The sequence below is a fragment of the Oryctolagus cuniculus genome, chromosome 16, assembly GCF_964237555.1.
Source record: "Oryctolagus cuniculus chromosome 16, mOryCun1.1, whole genome shotgun sequence".
NCBI lineage: Eukaryota > Metazoa > Chordata > Mammalia > Lagomorpha > Leporidae > Oryctolagus > Oryctolagus cuniculus.
This window is the reverse complement of record NC_091447.1, coordinates 50,561,108-50,577,960: the sequence shown is the minus strand read 5'-3', so window position 1 is coordinate 50,577,960 and position 16,853 is coordinate 50,561,108. Positions and strand designations below refer to the sequence as shown.

At 37.7% G+C, this 16,853-nt stretch overlaps 1 protein-coding gene across 1 annotated transcript in view; it reads right to left on the bottom strand.

The window, feature by feature from the left end:
* SEMA3A (semaphorin 3A) overlaps positions 1-16,853 on the bottom strand; it is a 482,660-nt gene that overhangs the window by 406,579 nt on the left and 59,228 nt on the right. The window lies entirely within an intron of this gene.

Below are 16,853 nucleotides of genomic sequence, written 5' to 3'. Positions count from 1 at the left end.
AAAAAAAAAAAAAAAAAACAAAAACAAACAAAAACCAGCTACCATGCAGGATCCATGGTTGGATCCTGGATCAAAATAAGTAAATGAACAAATAAGTAAGGGACTATAAAATTTACTCTTATGATCCCTGGGAGAATATGGACAAGGACTGCATATCAGGTAAGACCAATGTTAAAGTTTAATTTTTAGAAAGTGGAAAAACACAGAAATAGAAGTCCATTGAAGATTTTTGTCTACTCCAAAGCATAGGCAGCAAATGCAAAATCAAACAAATGGGATTTTTATCAGACTCAGAAGCTCTGCACAGCACAGTAACTGATCAAGAGAGTAAAGAGATATCCAACAGAATTGGAAAAAAAAATTGGTGAGCTACCTATCAGACAAAGGATTAATGTCTAGAACATATCAGCAACTCCAAAAAACTCAACAACAAAACAACCAATCCAGTTAAGAAATGGGCAAAAGATCTCAATAGAAAGTTCTCAAAAGAAAAAATACAAATGGCTTACAAATATATGAAAAAAAAAACAATCAGTCTAACTAGCCATCATAGAAACAGAAATGAAAATTGCAGTGAGATATCACCTGACCCTGCAGGGTGGCTATTACCTAAAAGACAGGGAAAAACAAATGCTGGTGGGGATGTGGAGAAAGGAAACACTTATGCACTGCTGGTGAGACTGTAACTTAGTGCAGCCACTGTGGAAAACAGTGTGGAGGTTTCATGAGACATAGACTTGCTGGATGATCCAGCAATCCCACTACTGGATATGTACCCAACAGACATGAATACATCGTATCAAAGAGGTACCTGCACCACGTTTATAGCAGCACTGTTCATAATAGCCAACACATAGAATCAACCAAGGTGTCCATCATCAGATGAACGGATAATGAAAATGTGGCATAATATGGTGGAATCTTACTCCACTATATAAAAAGAATGGAATTCTACCATTCGCATCAAAATGAGAGCACTTGGAGACATCATGTTGACTGAAGTAACCCAAAGAAAGACAGACAACTACCGTATGTTCTCTCTTACATGTGGGAGCTAAAATTAAGAAAGAAAAACTATCAAAAAACAAAAACAAAACAAACAGGAAAGAAATGCTTGAGTGTATCAGTATTGCTGCAAATATATTTTTGTCAAACTTTGTTTTATATCTTTGTCAAACCAATGGTTGCGAAAGTTATACTGCTATAGTTTTTAATGAGCTGTGATTACTTTAAAATTTGCTGTATATGAATGAAATGGTCATCTTTCCATTTTGATACTGTTGATAGCCCTTGACAATATTACCACTAAACTAGGATCTTTTTATTTTTATTTGTCAATCTCTTTATTTACTGAAGTACTAAGCCCTTCTCTGAAATGTTAAATAAAAACATTTATCTCAAAAAGTAAAAGAAAGAAAGGGAGGAAGAAAAGGAAAAGGAAAGGAAACGGAAGGAGAGAGGGAAGACGGGAATATCAATATATGCTTAGAATTTTTCTATGAACTACATCGAACCTGATCTGTTTGTATTAATACTACATTAACATGAAACAATTAGTATCAGGAAAAGATTTTTGTCTAGCTCATCCATTAATAAGGAAGTCAGTAGAATGGTAAGGTCAGTGCAAAATCATATGGAAGTTACACTTGTATGGTCAATTAATAAAGGCATATTACATATAAAAATAGAGCAATAAACTATAGCCATTGGAGTTATCATTTTAAACAGAAACCAACTGCATTTGTTAGCTTTTGTTATTTTTTTTAACTTTAATTGTTATAAAAAGAGGCTTGTTGCTAGAAATTGTATCCAAATTGTAATCCTAGCACAGCTGAATATGTCAAAGACACTCAGGAGTCTCTTTTGCTTATTAATAAATTTAGGAAATGTTTTTACAATATTATATCAGAGCTCTTGGATGTGATAACAAATTTCTATTTTGTAAAAGACTGTCCTAGCTTTTGATAATACACACACATACACACTTACACTGGGGGATTATTTTTCATAAAATTTGCAATTTGGGGGGGAGCCAAGATGGCGGAATAGTGAGGGCGCGCACCGATAGTCCAGGAAAATTTAGTTTAACAAAAGGGGAGTTACGGTAGCCGCAGAAAATAGAACCAAACAAAAATTGCAGGGGAAACCCTTCTGAATGGAGCAGGCGTGAATCGGACGACCTACTGGGAGAACAAGGTCGCCCACCGCACGGAAGCAAAGTCGCGGGACCCAGCCGCAGAAGCCCCAGGGTCTGCGCGACAGTGCTCCAAGGAGAGTGCATGCCACACAGAAAACAGCGGGGAGACTTGAGACGCTCAGGGCTCCGAGTCCACACATCGGCGCTGGAAGGGGAGGTGAGCTCAATAACCCGAGACATTGGTGGGGAAACGGGGGTCAGAATCTAGAGGGGGGCCGGAAAGTGCAGCAAACTCACTACCAGAAAGAAGGAAAAAAAAAAAGCTTCGGGGTTTCTCTTCCCCCTATCCTTGCAAAGGTTACAAGCCTGCAAGACTTGAAGAATTCCCAAGAGACAAAGAGCAGGCCTCCTCTTTGGATTTGCATATCAGTGGGGGAGAGTTAAGGAACTGAGTCACTACAATTCAGTAGCCTAGGCAACCCAGTGGGAGTCCAGAGGAGCCAAAGACTGGAAGCTAAATACCATCAATTCTGCACAGCCCTGCCCTGCAGTGTTACTTACCCCCTGAATAAATAAAATAAATAAATAAATAAAAAGAGAGAGATTTACCACGCATAACCTGAGGGTGTCACCTTTGCACACCCTTAACCTGGAAGAACCAGGCAGAGCTCTCAGGCCCCACCCATCTCAAGCCTCCAAGGCTCCTCCAACAGCAGGCAGTCCACTTAACATGGACACAGTATAAAAAAAAAAAAAAAAAGAAAAAAAAAAGCGCACAGTGACGCAAGAAGAATTAACTATGCCGAGTAACAAACACAGAAATAGAGGGAGCAAGATCAACGATGACACTATGATGCCTCCAAATAAGCAAAACACCCCAAGCCAAGAGTATGAAGATGATGAGATAGAAGAAATGCAAGATACGGATTTCAAAAAATTTATGATAAGAACATTTAGAAGTTTTCAAAAGCAAATCCTTGAACTACAGAAATCCTTAATGGACAAGATTGAAAATCTTTCTCGTGAAAATGAAATTTTAAGGAAGAGTCAAAATGAAACTCAGAAACTAGTAGAACAGGAAAGTGTAATAGTCAAGAGAAATCAAAATGAAATGAAGAGCTCAATAGATCAAATGACAAACACATTAGAAAGCCTTAAAAACAGAATGGGTGAAGCAGAAGAGAGAATATCGGACTTAGAAGATAGAGCACAGGAAAACATACAGTCAAACCAAAGAAAAGAAGAGGAAATTAGAAACCTGAAAAATATTGTTGGGAATCTACAGGATACTATTAAAAAAACCAACATTCGAGTTCTAGGAGTTCCTGAAGGCATGGAGAGAGAGAAAGGATTGGAAGCCCTTTTTAGTGAGATACTAGCAGAGAACTTTCCAGGTTTGGAGAAGGACAGAGATATCCTAGTACAGGAAGCTCATAGAACCCCCAATAAACATGACCAAAAGAGATCCTCACCACGACACGTGGTAATTAAACTTACCACAGTGAAACATAAAGAAAAGATCCTAAAATGTGCAAGAGAGAAACGTCAGATTACTCTCAGAGGATCTCCAATCAGACTCACAGCTGACTTCTCATCAGAAACCCTACAAGCTAGGAGGGAATGGCGAGACATAGCACAGGTGCTAAGAGAGAAAAATTGCCAGCCCAGAATATTATATCCTGCCAAGCTCTCATTTGTGAATGAAGGTGAAATAAAGACCTTTCATAGCAAACAGAAATTGAAAGACTTTGTGGCCACTCGTCCGGCCCTGCAAAAGATACTTAAAGATGTGCTACACTCAGAAACACAGAAACACGGCCATCAATATGAAAGAAGGGAAAGGAAGAACACCTACCAGTAAAAGAGCATGGGAAGCTCAAAGCATATACTAGAAAATATTTCCGGGAAAATGGCAGGGCAAAGTCACTACGTATCAATTGTCACATTGAACATTAATGGTCTGAATTCTTCAGTTAAAAGACACCGTTTAGCTGACTGGCTCACAGAACACAACCCAACTATTTGTTGCCTACAAGAAACACATCTCTCTAACAAAGAGGCATGCAGACTGAAAGTGAAAGGTTGGAAAAAGATATTCCATGCCAACAGAAACCAAAAAAAAGCAGGTGTAGCCATATTAATATCAGACAAAATAAACTTTAATACAAAAACTGTTAAGAGAGACAAAGAGGGACACTATATAATGATTAAGGGTTCAATTCAACAGGAAGATGTAACTATTATAAATGTATATGCACCTAATTACAGGGCACCGGTCTATTTAAAAGATATGTTAAGGGACTTAAAGGGAGATTTAGATTCCAATACAATAGTACTGGGGGACTTCAATACTCCACTCTCAGAAATAGACAGATCATCCGGACAGAAGATCAACAAGGAAACAGCAGATTTAATTGACACTATTGCCCAAATGGATCTAACAGATATCTACAGAACTTTCAACCCTACATCTACAGACTTCACATTCTTCTCAGCAGCGCATGGAACCTTCTCTAGGATTGACCACATACTAGGCCATAAAGCAAGTCTCAGCAAATTTAAAAGAATTAGAATCATACCATGCAGCTTCTCAGACCACAGCGGGATGAAGCTGGAAATTAGCAACTCAGGAAACCCCAGAAAGTATGCAAACACATGGAGACTGAACAACATGCTCCTGAATGAACACTGGGTCATTCAAGAAAGCAAAAGAGAAATCAAAAACTTTCTGGAAGTAAATGAAGACAACAACACAACATATCAAAACTTATGGGATACAGCAAAAGCAGTATTGAGAGGCAAATTTATAGCAATAGGTGCCTATACCAAGAAATTGGAAAGGTACCAAATAAATGAGCTTTCAGCGCACCTCAAGGACCTAGAAAAACTGCAGCAAACCAAACCCAAATCTAGTAGGAGAAGAGAAATAATTAAAACCAGAGAAGAAATTAACAGGATTGAATCCAAAAAAACATTACAAAAAATCAGCCAAGCGAGAAGCTGGTTTTTTGAAAAAATAAACAAAATTGACACCCCATTGGCCCAACTAACTAAAAAAAGAAGAGAAAAGACCCAAATCAATAAAATCAGAGATGAAAAAGGAAACGTAACAACAGACACCACAGAAATAAAAAGAATCATCAGAAATTACTACAAGGACCTGTATGCCAGCAAACAGGAAAACCTATCAGAAATGGATAGATTCCTGGACACATGCAATCTACCAAAATTGAACCATGAAGACATCGAAAACCTAAATAGACCCATAACTGAAACAGAAATTGAAACAGTAATAAAGGCCCTCCCAACAAAGAAAAGCCCAGGACCAGATGGATTCACTGCTGAATTCTACCAGACATTTAAAGAAGAACTAATCCCATTTCTTCTCAAACTATTCAGAACAATCGAAGAAGAGGGAATCCTCCCAAATTCTTTCTATGAAGCCAGCATCACCTTAATCCCTAAGCCAGAGAAAGATGCAGCACTGAAAGAAAATTACAGACCAATATCCCTGATGAACATAGATGCAAAAATCCTCAATAAAATTCTGGCCAACAGAATACAACAACACATCAGGAAAATCATCCACCCAGACCAAGTGGGATTCATCCCTGGTATGCAGGGATGGTTCAACATTCGCAAATCAATCAATGTGATTCACCACATTAACAGACTGCAGAAGAAAAACCATATGATTATCTCAATTGATGCAGAGAAAGCATTTGATAAAATTCAACACCCTTTCATGATGAAAACTCTAAGCAAATTGGGTATAGAAGGAACATTCCTCAATATAATCAAAGCAATTTATAAAAAACCCACAGCCAGCATCCTATTGAATGGGGAAAAGTTGGAAGCATTTCCACTGAAATCTGGCACCAGGCAGGGATGCCCACTCTCACCACTGCTATTTAACATAGTTCTGGAAGTTTTAGCCAGAGCCATCAGACAAGAAAAAGAAATCAAAGGAATACAAATCAAGAAGGAAGAAGTCAAACTATCCCTCTTTGCAGACGATATGATTCTGTACTTAGAGGATCCAAAGAACTCTACTAAGAGACTATTGGAACTCATAGAGGAGTTTGGCAAAGTGGCAGGATATAAAATCAATGCACAAAAATCAACAGCCTTTGTATACACAAGTAATGCCATGACTGAGAAAGAACTGCTAAGATCAATCCCATTCACAATAGCTACAAAAACAATCAAATACCTTGGAATAAACTTAACCAAGGACGTTAAAGATCTCTACGATGAAAATTACAAAACCTTAAAGAAAGAAATAGAAGAGGATACCAAAAAATGGAAAAATCTTCCATGCTCATGGATTGGAAGAATCAACATCATCAAAATGTCCATTCTCCCAAAAGCAATTTATAGATTCAATGCAATCCCAATCAAGATACCAAAGACATTCTTCGCAGATCTAGAAAAAATGATGCTGAAATTCATATGGAGGCACAAGAGACCTCGAATAGCTAAAGCAATCTTGTACAACAAAAACAAAGCCGGAGGCATCACAATACCAGACTTCAGGACATACTACAGGGCAGTTGTAATCAAAACAGCATGGTACTGGTACAGAAACAGATGGATAGACCAATGGAACAGAATTGAAACACCAGAAATCAACCCAAACATCTACAGCCAACTTATATTTGATCAAGGATCTAAAACTAATTCCTGGAGCAAGGACAGTCTATTCAATAAATGGTGCTGGGAAAACTGGATTTCCACGTGCAGAAGCATGAAGCAAGACCCCTACCTTACACCTTACACAAAAATCCACTCAACGTGGATTAAAGACCTAAATCTACGTCCTGACACCATTAAGTTATTAGAGAACATTGGAGAAACCCTTCAAGATATTGGCACAGGCAAAGAATTTCTGGAAAAGACCCGGGAGGCACAGACAGTCAAAGCCAAAATCAACTATTGGGATTGCATCAAATTGAGAAGTTTCTTTACTGCAAAAGAAACAGTCAGGAGAGTGAAGAGACAACCGACAGAATGGGAAAAAATATTTGCAAACTATGCAACAGATAAAGGGTTAATAACCAGAATCTACAAAGAGATCAAGAAACTCCACAAAAACAAAACCAACAACCCACTTAAGAGATGGGCCAAGGACTTCAATAGACATTTTTCAAAAGAGGAAATCCAAATGGCCAACAGGCACATGAAAAAATGTTCAAGGTCACTAGCAATCAGGGAAATGCAAATCAAAAGCACAATGAGGTTTCACCTCACCCCGGTTAGAATGGCTCACATACAGAAATCTACCAACAACAGATGCTGGCGAGGATGTGGGGAAAAAGGGACACTAACCCACTGTTGGTGGGAATGCAAACTGGTTAAGCCACTATGGAAATCAGTCTGGAGATTCCTCAGAAACCTGAATATAACCCTACCGTTCGACCCAGCCATCCCACTCCTTGGAATTTACCCAAAGGAGTTTAAATTGATAAAGAAAAAAGCGGTCTGCACCCTAATGTTTATTGCAGCACAATTCACAATAGCCAAGACCTGGAACCAACCTAAATGCCCATCAACGGTAGACTGGATAAAGAAATTATGGGATATGTATTCTTTAGAATACTATACCGCAGTAAGAAACAACGAAATCCAGTCATTTGCAACAAAATGGAGGAATCTGGAACACATCATGCTGAGTGAAGTAAGCCAGTCCCAAAGGGACAAATACCATATGTTCTCCCTGATCGGTGACAACTGACTGAACACCAAAAAGGAAACCTCCTGAAGTGAAATGGACACTATGAGAAATGGTGACTTGATCAGCATAGCCCTGACTGCTAATGGACAACTTAATACATTATCCCTCATAGTATTTTTTTTTTGTCTGTTCTACTTAATATGACTGGTTTAATTCTGTAATTATCACACAGTTATTCTTAAGTGTTGAAAATTAACTGAAATGTGATCCCTGTTAAACATAAAAGTGGGAATAAGAGAGGGAAGAGATGTATAATTTGGGGCATGCTCGGGCTGACTTGCCCCAATTGGTAGAGTTGGAAACATACCAGGGGACTCCAATTCAATCCCATCAAGGTGGCATGTGCCAATGCCATCTCACTATTCCAAGTGATCAATTTCAGTTCACAATTGATCATAATGAAAGGACTAAGAGTCAAAGGGAGCACATAAGCAAGTCTAGTATCTGCTAACACTAACCGATAGAATAAATAAAGGGGAGAGTGATCCAACATGGGAAGTGAGATACTCAGCAGACTCATAGAATGGCAGATGTCCTAAATAGCACTCTGGCCTCAGAATCAGCCCTAAAGGCACTCGGATCTGGCTGAAAAGCCCATGAGAGTATTTCAGGCATGGAAAGCCAAGACACTCTGGCAAAAAGATCTCTGTGAGTGAGATCCCAGTGGAAAGAACAGGTCTTCAAAGAGGGAGGTGCCTTTCTCTGAAGGGAGGAGAGAACCTCCACTTTGACTATGACCTTGTCTAAACAAGATAAGAGTCGGAGAACTCAAGGGGCTTCCATAGCCTTGGAAACTCATGACTGGTGCATAGGGAGATTACTGATGCCATAAACAGGAGTGTCAATTTGTAAAGTCAACAACAGGAGTCACTGTGCACTTACTCCTCATGTAGGATCTCTGTCCTTAATGTGCTGTACACTGAGGCTTAATGCTATAACGAGTACTCAAACAGTATATTTCACTTTGTGTTTCTATGGGGGTGCAAACTGTTGAAATCTTTACTTAATGTACACTAAACTGATCTTCTGTTAAAAAAAAAAAAAAAAAGAAAAGAAACTATCAATTCCCAACTTGACTCTCACTGGGATTAAACATGACAATAGGTCTGATCTGATTTCATCATCATTTAAAAAAAAATCATCTATTATTTTTCACTTTATGTTTCTGTGTGGGAACAAACTGTTGAAATCCTTACTTAAAGTATACTAAGCTGATCTTCTGTATACTAAGATAATCGAAAATGAATCTTGATGTGAATGGAAGGGGAGAGGGAGTGGGAAAGGGGAGGGTGGTGGGTGGGAGGGACGGTATGGGGGGGAAAGCCATTGTAACCCATGAGACGTACTTTGGAAATTTATATTCATTAAATAAAAGATTAAAAAAAAAAATTTGCAGTTTGGTTCTAGATCAAAGTCACTGCTTGGAGCAGGTAGACAGCAAGCAACATGGAAAGGCGAACACCTGCTGCATCTAGGAGACGGCTATTCAGATCTTAGTTTTCTAATCTTCCAAGTTCTCCATAGGGTAGGAAGCTTTTGATCTACATTTTTTGACACATAGGTAATGAAGTATTTTGCATGATTTTGGACTTTTCCCCTATTGATATTATCAGGTGCTATCAGGCTGCTCGTACGTGTGTCCTGGAAAACAGAGCTTGGATGGCAGTTTCTTGTGGCAGTCATCAAGTATCAGAATCGCTCCCTACAAGCTATGTGGCCCTGGATAATCCCATCATGTGCCTACTCCCCACCCCCATGATAGGGATTTAGCATCAGAAGTATCACTCATCTATGAGTATTCAACACAAATCTAAGTTAATATTGTTATATTCTATTTTCTTAGTAATTAGACCAGTGGTCCCCATCCAGTTAACTAGATTCCTAAGAATTCTCTAAGGCATAATGTGGGCCTGATTCAAAAAGTCTCACAAATTATTTCTTGTAGACTTGCTTGTACTAATGCAGTCAGTATCTTTGTTACTGGTTGGGGATTTCACAGCTCACTTTGAGGTGGTGACCAGCATCTCCAAAGGCAGATGTGTCTCCTCGCATTGAGTTAGGAACAAAGGTTTGAAGTTGGAACACTCTTCCAAACATGGAAATCTGAGTTTAATATAGAATAAAACGAGTAAACGTGAAGGCTATCTCGATGGGACTGTCAACTTCTCGTCAGAACCGAGGTTGGGAAAGTAACAGGAACTTGAGATTCAAAAAAATAAGAATGTTCTCAAGTTTGCTCTCTTTTATTTGAAATTGGGCAGGAATGATTTGAAATCACGTTTGGAGAAGTGGCTTTGCGTAAGACAGATTTCCAGAGAAAGGATGATGCAGAGGCTAGTCATTTATTTTTAATCCATATGGAGTCACAGCCCTAATAAAGCAGACTAATTAGCAGCAAGACTCTGTTCCAAGGAGGAATAAAATTCAATTCCTGGCTTGTTCCTTGAGGATCCCATGGTACTTGCCATTTTAAAGGCACAGTCTTTGGAAAAACCTTATTTTCCTTGATTATTGTAGCAGGCCATAGCATTTGAAAATTTAGGCACTGTGCTAAACTTCTGTTTCATTTGGCCACATAATAAATAGATATTTAATTCCGAATCAGAAACTACTCCAACCATGAACAAAGACTATTTTACGTGTACCATGAGTCAATAGTGCTGTTTTGTTACACATAGAGTTCAGAAACTATTTCACAAATCTGTGCTTACTACAGGAATCACCACAAAATGTAAACTTAGAGTGGCTGTGGGAAGCTGCAACGCTCCAGTGATAGAAGCCTTCCTGTAGACACTGAATCAGTGAATCCAGTGTGTAGATGTTTACTTACCTAACAGGAGGCAGGGGCATTTTCTTTAAAGCTTCCTGGAAAAAAATCAATTGATATAATTGGGTTATCAATATATTTTATCATCAAAAATCTAGGAGTCACTTATGTTTCCATTATAGAATTTTGTTTCATTTTAGGTATAAACTGACCCTCCTAAAAGTTTCTGCTCAAAATTCTTAATTTTTAGTGATTTAACTGAATATCATGGAAAACACAAGTACTTCTTCTATTGAGACAGTGGCAATTATAATAAGAAATGGCTAATTTTAAAATGTGGCTTTCCTTTTAGTTATTTTACTGCATGTTGCTCTTAATATTCACTGCCAGGCACCACTTTCAATGTTAAGAGTATAATAACCTAGCTGAAATTAGGCTATAGTGAAGAAGGTGGCAGTAGCTATTTTTGTAAGTAGGGGGTTAATGGGAGATCAGCAGTCTTTCCAGATTTAAATCACAGATAAAATGGCTCAGAATCATGGTTGAATACTAAATGTATACATTTAAAAGTACAGATAGGCTATTTCAAAAAGTACATAGAAAAACAGAATTAAAATATAAATTTATTTTGGTGCCTAAACTTTTGAAATCCATACATCCATCTTTTCATACTGTTTATTTTTCATGTAACTTTTTAAGATGCTGTTATATAGCAATTACAGGATCAAACACCCTTCTGATCATTTAACTAACATTAATTATTTTTTTCTCCTACAAACCTTACCAGGCAGTATGATAGTTATTGGGGCTTTTCTCTTTCATAGTATATGACAACATTCAGCTTCTGCATGAACTGGATTTCAGAACACATGTGTTGTTCTTTGGTTCATGAAAGTAGAAATGACTTGTGTCACCTGGGTTTTAAACAGGCAAAGTTAGAATTTTCTCTACCATTTGAGGAGGTAGTTACTGCAATGCAGCCTAGAACTGGGGTGAAGTTTTCATGAAGAGTCCCTTTCAGACAATCAATACAAGTAGGGCAAGAACCATTAAAAAAGATAATTCTGCTTTAAGCTACAGAGATCTAGGAAATTTCTGTTATAGCAGCACAATCTGGAATATTTTAAATGATCCAGTGAACTACTGCTATTATTTCTATTTTATACATGAAAAGAAATGGAGGCACAGGGAGGTAGAATGACTTGCTCCATGAACTGTCATCAAAAGTCAGAACTTGGAGGTTGGTTTTGTGACACAGTCATTAAGGCACCGCTTGCTACCAATGCCTATTCGAGTCTGGACCACTCAGCTTCTGATGCAGCTTCCTGGGAAGGCAGTGGGAGATGACCGATTGGAGTTCCTGCCTCTTGGCTTCAGCCTGGCCCACACCTGGCTCTTGTGGCTCCTTGGGAAGTACGTCAGCAAATGAAAGATATTCCCATTCATTCTCTCTCTTTTTTTCTCTTGTTCTACTTTTCAATACATAAAAACCAAACCTCACTCATGGTAGAAAAGCAAATGGTAGAGTTCAAAACATTGCAAGATGAATATGAACCCCCAGATGGGTAAAATGGAAGATTACAGTTGAGGCTTAAAACAGACTGGCTAGCGCCTGGGAGGAAGGTCTGGGGAGAGAGTTTCTGTGGAAAGACTGGGCATTTAAAGGTGCCTGCTTCTACTGGCAGCCTGAGAAATTCACACAGGTGTCCAGAGTGGAGTACGAGCTCACAGAAGACTTGAGAAGGCCATAAGCTTTCACACCTGGCTGACCCTGTAGGAAAAATGCAATAATGGCACTGGTGTGCTCAAATGCAGGTGTGTGAAGGCTAAGAGCGAGCTATAAATAACCTGGAGAAGGACTGAAGGGACGCCCCAGCCAGCGGCCATCTACAACACAGGGAAAGGCGTGTGGTCATCGCCCAGCACTCAAGGAACTCTGTGGAAATACTACATGCGCACAAGCTGAAGGAACTGGGACTTCAGTAACCACATGACCGAGTCTTCGCAGTCTTTGCAAAAGCACTTTAGAAAAGTCACCAAACCAATGAATGACGGCAGCTTGTAAAATTAAAATAGCAAGCACTTCAAATGTTTAGCTTTGGACAAAAAACAAAAAAATCCAAAACCAAAACCAAACCCACAAAGTATAGAAAGCACCAAGAAAACTGCCAATTCTCACAGAAAAATCAGCTGGCAGAAACCATCCTTGAGGAATCCTAGACACTGCGTTTAGTAGATTAATAATTAAACTATTACGAAAATTCTCAAAAAGCTGGTATAAAAATCACAAACAACTAAAGGAAACCAGAAAAATGATCTGTGAACCACGGATAATATTAATAAGGACATGGAAATTATGAAAAGGGAAATACTTAAAAATGCTGAGACTTTTAATACAATAATTACAATGAAAATTTTCTGGATGGTTCAATAGAAGATTTAAGCAGGCAGGAGAAAGAATCAATGAACTTCAACATACATGTAGGTTGACTGAAATTTTCTAGGGGGCTGGTGCCGTGGCTCACTTGGTTAATCCTCTGCCTCCAGTGCCGGCATCCCATGTGGGCTCCGGGTTCTAGTCCTGGTTGCTCCTCTTCCAGCCCAGCTCTCTGCTGTGGCCCGGGAGGGCAGTGGAGGATGGCCCAAGTGCTTGGGCCCTGCACCCACATGGGAGACCAGGAAGGGGCACCTGGCTCCTGGCTTCAGATCGGCACAGCACCAGCCATGGTGGCCATTTGGGGGGTGAACCAACAGAGGGAAGACCTTTCTCTCTGTCTCTCTCACTGTCTATAACTCTACCTGTCAAATGAATTAAAATTTTTTTTTCTAGTCTAAGAAGTAGAAAAAAATAAAGAAGAATGAATTAAATAACTTTGTGAAACAAAAAGCATTATGAGAAGTAATGGCAAATATGTTGCAAATTTGATGAAAAATATAAACTGCGAATTCAAGATGCTCAATAAATTCTAGTAGGATACCCTCAAAGAGACACAATACTGGGACACATTATAATCAAATTATTGAAGGCTATTGAGAAAAAATTTTGAAAGCAGCATGGGAAAATTAACTCATCAAGTATAAGGGATCTTTAAACTTATTCATCAGAGACCATGGAGACTTCATTTGGAAGGATGATGTATTTAAAGTGCTCAAATTAAAAAAAAAATTCAAGCAAAAATTTTATATCCAGCAAAACTATTCTTTAAAAAGTTACAGAGAAATGAAGACTTCTGCACATAAAGAGAAGCTGAGAGAGTTGGGTATCAACTGATCTGCCCAGAAGACATACTACAGGGAGTCCTTGCAGTTGAACAGTAAGGACATTGCACAATAAGTTGAAGACACACACACAGACAAGTCTTCCAATAAAGGCCACTATGTAAGTAAAATGTAAAAGCCAGTGTCATTACATTTTGGATCTATAACTCTATTTTTTATTTCCTACATGATTTAAAAGAAAATACATAAAATCAATTATAAATCTATGTCACTGTCACACGATAGATAAAACTGTACCCATGATGAGAACAAAGGCAGAGCTATTTAGGAACAGAGTTTTTGTATACTATTGAAGCTATGTTCATAATAGTAAATCTAGATTGTTGTAAACAGAGGATGCTAATTGTAATCTCCATGGCAACCAAAAAAATAGTTCTATAGAGTCAGCACTCAAACTCTGGCAATTTAACTCCCAGTTTATACTCTTAGCCATGTTATACCACCTCTCACTGTAAAAGGGGATGTGAATCATTCACTCATTCATTGATGAAATATGTATCTTGACCATGTTGTGATCAGTATTATTTTAATGTGGAAATTAAAATGCTGAATAAGGTATTAAACTTCCTGCCAGTAGATCCCAGTTGAATCATCAGAACATACTGTTTATTGTAACAATAGGCAAATGTGTAAAAATAGAACAATTTCTTCAAATGAGTACAGTATGAAAGCTAACATGTTTGCTACCTTTGTGTTAAAGGAACACTATGGAAAGACTTTGGAAAGAACAGGCACCAGATTTGAATCCGAGTTTGTTACTATGTGGCTGTTTTAAGTCTCAAGGAATCTCTGTACCTCTCTGCATTTACAGTTAATCCCTCTTGTGTTGCCACACTCATTTCCATGCTGTTTCCTAAGACTTGAAGAGTTCTGCCCAGGGCCTTTGCATTTGCTCTTAGTCCAGCACACACAGGTACCACTTCATCTAGAGGGCTCCTCTGGCCTCCTGTAAGAAGGAACTGCATTCCTCCCCAGACACTGCCTGCTTCTGTTCTCCATCCCCGACACCCTTATTAAATTTTGGCATAGCAGATATTTATGTTGTCTACATCTAACATCTATCATTTGTTAACTTTCTGATTCCTTAAATGAATATAAGTTCCAGGAGAGTAAACTTTTTATCTGTTTCATTCACTAATGCATTTTTAGGTACTATAATTATTAGGTCCACGCGGGTACCTACCTAGTCTTTGCTGATTACCCTGGCCAATGAACCACAACAAATACTATGTAATTTTTATTTCATCCAAGAATTTAGCAGAATGACCCTCACACTGTAATATTTAGAGAGACTTCAATATTCACTCAATCTACCGTTCTGCATGCATTAAGGTACAGTAGTTTGTTTTACAATTATTGGACAAAAACTTTCCTGGCACCAGTCTTCTCCACCTCTAGTGTTAACTCATGGAATCATAGGGTTCATGCAAATATATCTTACATATCTCTAATTATCTCAGACCGTTTTTTTCCTTCTTGACTATTAGCACAGAAAAACTTGATACTCATTGTAATAACTGTTGACACAGAAAGAACTTTATAACTTCTATCATTAATTTTTATCTTTTCAGAGTAAGTATTTCCCCCTTATGTCTAGGTTTCATACTCAGGCTTTTTTTTTTTTTTGGTAAAATTCTGTGTAATTTAAAAATATTCATTTTTATTTTAAACACTTATATGTACTTATAGGGTATTGTAATGTTTCAATATCTGTATGCATTGTGCAATGTTAAAGTCAGGGGAACATAATTATCTCATCAAATATTTTAAGTCTTAATCTCCTCTGATAACTTCACTGTTTGCACTTATGCTGTTCTGCATTTCTAAAATATTTTATAACAATTGTATCTAATCAAAAAGAAACCACCCATACATCATGTGCCTTCTAATGTTTCTAGAATGAGGGTTACACCATCCAACATGGAAGAAAATCATAATAAGGATTATGGGATGTTAAGTTATTCAACCATTATAGGAAATGCCACCCATTTCTCTACCCTTCCTAGAAGCAGCGGAATGGATTTGAGATGCTCACAGGCTGGGTTCTAATCACCCTCCAAAATACTGAAACCTAGAAATAAGTTTTGCCTGTATCAGCATTTCTAAACCACAAGCAAACAAAAATTCAAAGGATGGCAATGGTGAGAATTCCAATTGCTTAAAACACTTGGTTGTGAAATATTTGTATAATTTTGATATAGAGGAGTCTGCATAAACCACATTTTGAAAGTGACATTTACTCATACGTAGCAATGAATAGTTCTTAATATATTACCTTTTCATAAACTATGAATGGTATACTAGACAGTCTATTCATATGAAAGGGACTATCAGCAGAGCTGGTCCTATGTGCCCTTGCAATACAAATAAACTATGATTATTCATTTTTCATGAATTTCTTGAAAACCTCTCAAATGTATGGATTTCAAACATTTTACACCAAAATGAACTTATCTTTAAATTACATTTTCAATAAAAAGTTTCAAATACCCTTGTAGTTTTAATGTGTAATTACATAAGAAAAATATATAATATTAATTGTAATATATTACTTCTACCTACTGCCAGTTAGTCTAAACCCAAGAATCAATGCATACTAATTCACAGTCCACACATTCTAAAGTAATGAATACTACATTTTGTCTATTTAATAATATATTTGCAGAAAAGCTCTGCTAGCATTTATCATTTCGGGAAACAGAATTCTCCCCCAAATAAACAACAAAATACTGAATACCTAAATAATCATAACCCAACACACCACATCCTGGTGATTCCTCAGAAACAAATACTTGTGATAGAAGACCTTAATCTGAATAACTAATATGAAATGAATGCCTTAGCTAATTTATACTAGTTTAATAACTAGTTTAATAAACTTTAAACATTTTAAATTCTACAGCAAGTGATAATATGTGATTTAGAGAACTTATTTT